We start from the raw sequence: 3061 nt of genomic DNA, 5'->3' as shown, positions 1-3061 counted from the left end.
TTCTACCTTTCTGCATTTTATAGGTATAGGTCTATTTTTTATTTAACTGGGATGGTGTTCTATGTCTTAGATTTAGTATTGCGGGTGCGGCATTTATTCGTCGTCATCCCCCAGTCCTCTATCTATTTTTTTCGTCTGGAAGGGATACCTTGTGCCTGCCAAAAATATACTTTAAATATGGCGTCTCCCCCTCTCCCGAGTTTTTTTTTTTTTTTTACCTTCCGGGATTGAGGTTATCAGTCTAGTACACCTTGACCGCCTTCACACAGGTGTAGTATATCCTTCAATCACAGCACTATTTATATCCGGTCCGGCTTCCGGGAACATTCCTTCCGTTTTATTGCAGAGGGCATCAAGGTCGAAGATATCGCCGCCATATTGTCATCAGTAAGTTCTTTCCATGTGAGCCCGTATCTCGGTAGTGAATCTGTTCACCGTCAATCTCCGTTAGAATTTGGCCCTTAAACTGTGCGCTCTGTATTTCTTTAGAAAAATACCATTTTAGAGCTATACCTGCCTCTACTTGACCTGGCCCAGTGGATTTAATATTCTTGAGAGCTCCGTTTTGGTGCAGAGGGCAACACTTTTGAAGATATCCTCGAGAGCTCCATTAGACTTGCACGAGTAAGTTCTTTTTATGTGAGTCTGTAGTGAATCTGTTTACCGTTAATCTCCTCTAGATTTTGGTACTTAAACTGTGCACTTTGTATTTCTTTAGGAAATACCCCCATAGTGCTATTTTCTGCCTTCACCTGGCTTGGCCTAGTTTATCTAATATTCTTGAGAGCCTTGCCATATTTTTACGAGTAGACACTTCCCTTGCAGAGATCCCATAATTAATTTTGGTGTTTGTTCATTGTCTTTCTCCTTCAGAAATTGATACTTAAACTGTGCACTCTGTATTTCTTTAGAATATTTCCTGCTAGCGCTACTCCTGTCTTGACCTGGCCTGGCGCAGTGGATGTAACTTTTACTGGTCTGCCCCGCCCGCCCGTATTTACGCGAAATACTTGGAGGTAATTATGTGTATCTGGCTATTAGAGACATACTTTCGTGGGGGCTACTGGTTGTGCATCTCACTATTACATAGGTTAACTCCGTGTCTCGTAGCCTTCTTGTGAATACACGCCTCATCGGAATCCACCCTGACTACAATTGTGATCTAGCAGCTGGCTAACTAATTATGTATACGTTGAGATGAAATGGAAACACATTTCTTTGTATTTTTTCTCCACAGTACCCTCATTCATACATGTGCTCTCAACTTACGTGTGTCGTGACTACCGCACCTTTGCCTTCCAGTTGTTTCAATGCCAATGTGAAAATATAGGTGAGGACCTTTTATTTCCGGCGTGATCCTTTCTTCACCTACTTCCTTAAGATAGCAGCCATGGATGTATTCTTAAGATACGTGACTGTATCCAGTCCCCAGAGTCCGTTCATTCGCCTCTTGCCCTGCTTACTTCTGAGTAATCTGATGTCTCCAGTCTAGAAGGCTTAGACACGGTTCTCTTCTCCGGTATGCGAAAGCGAAATGATGAAAATGTGCTCAGACTACCCTTTTGTTGAGTCACTAGTTGGTATTTAAAAGAGCAATAAGGCTCTCTTGATTATTTTTTTTCTCACTCACTCCTACCTCGATCTATTGTGATATGCTAGTAAGTGTTGTGTCGAAAGATATGTGTATTTAATGTATGATTGGAATTTTGCCCTCTTTTTGCACTCCAAGCTTGACCTGTCACTTTCCCCTATGTTTTAAATATATATTTCTCTGGTTTATACTGTTCATTTTTTGCCCACAGATACGCTGCTATATGCTGTTGTGTGCCCAGAAACTTTGGAATTTGAAAATTTTAAAGAAACTTTTGCATCCCCTTGACAAATTGGAGAAGCATGATGGCCACTTATAAATAAACTACTTGCGCCCTGATGAAGGAATCTCTTATAGTGACACTTCTTCCGAAACGCGCATCAGCGCTTTTTAGGTCTCGCCTGTCGATGCGCATGCGCATCGAGCAAGCGAGACTATAGGGGCTCATCGACTCTTTATCTAACTTGCAAGGAATCGTGGCGATTCCTTGCAGTGCCCGTGACTTTTAAGCTCAATGCGCATGTGCATTGAGCTTAAAAGCGCGTGCACAGCCGCCCGCATTCCTCCGACACCTTTGAAGTGAAGCTTAGCTTCACTTCAAAGGCCCGGCTTCTTCACACCCACATGCCGCTCTGCCCCGCTCCGCCCCCTCCCCTGAGTCATCCTGCCTGCCCCTTCCCGCCGTGTCGCATTTCTCCTCCCCCCTCCCCTCTCTTCCCTCCGTCTTGTTATCCCTCTATTTGGCACCTTCCCTACGCACATTAATTTCCTGCAGATCTGCGTGTGACTCGAATCGCACTGCTTCCCTCGGGGTCACACAGACTTCTCTTTACCCGTCGTAATGTATTATTTAGGTCGGACATCAAACGAGTTTCCTGCTAATATATTTTTTCACAGCTGCTTGGCCGCTATCTTCTCCATCGTTTAACACCCTTGCCGTCTGTTGACCTTGTTTATTTACCCGTGAGTGCCCCCAGGCGGGTGCAGGGCGAGGAGCCCCGGGCTTCGTCTTCACCTCCCCAGTGCCGCATGTTTGCGCTTTCAAGCCCCCCCTGGAGAGATTCGGCTGTTTACTCACCTGGTTTGAGCCCAGTCGAAAGTCATGCCAAGAAATAAAGCAAAACACGTAATATTAAAGAAAACAGGCTCTTCTGACTGGGCTCGTTCCAGCCGGTTCCATGAGCAGTCTTTACCGTGTCTGCATCCCTGCCCAGGCAGCATTGGAGGCCATGGGGTTGGCAGCATGCAGTGCCAGTTGTCTTAGAGCCTGGTAACTACTCTTTACCATCCCTGCACTGGAGCATCGGGGGTCAGAGGGCTGGCCGGGTACCTTCCCGCTTGCCTAGTTGTCCAGTAACACCCCTTCACAGTCCGTTTTCAGGCAGGACAGGAGTCCTAGGTTTGCCAGTACACAGTGACGCTTGCCTCGTAGCCCAGTACCGGCGTTTCCTGTCCCGGCCCATCGGTGGT

The 3061-nt window shown here is 46.2% G+C and overlaps 1 long non-coding RNA gene across 1 annotated transcript; it reads left to right on the top strand.

The window, feature by feature from the left end:
• The first annotated feature begins 358 nt into the window (after nt 1–358).
• On the top strand, nt 359–1977 carry LOC144827673 (uncharacterized). Its single transcript, XR_013610296.1, has 5 exons — nt 359–387; nt 490–624; nt 912–1016; nt 1238–1330; nt 1803–1977. It is a non-coding gene; the product is annotated as an uncharacterized LOC144827673 (long non-coding RNA).
• The last annotated feature ends 1084 nt before the right edge of the window (nt 1978–3061 follow it).

This window comes from Lissotriton helveticus, chromosome 4_1, assembly GCF_964261635.1.
Source record: "Lissotriton helveticus chromosome 4_1, aLisHel1.1, whole genome shotgun sequence".
Classification (NCBI taxonomy): Eukaryota; Metazoa; Chordata; class Amphibia; order Caudata; family Salamandridae; genus Lissotriton; species Lissotriton helveticus.
The sequence above is the reverse complement of the archived record's forward strand: the minus strand, read 5'-3'. Positions and strand labels throughout refer to the sequence as shown.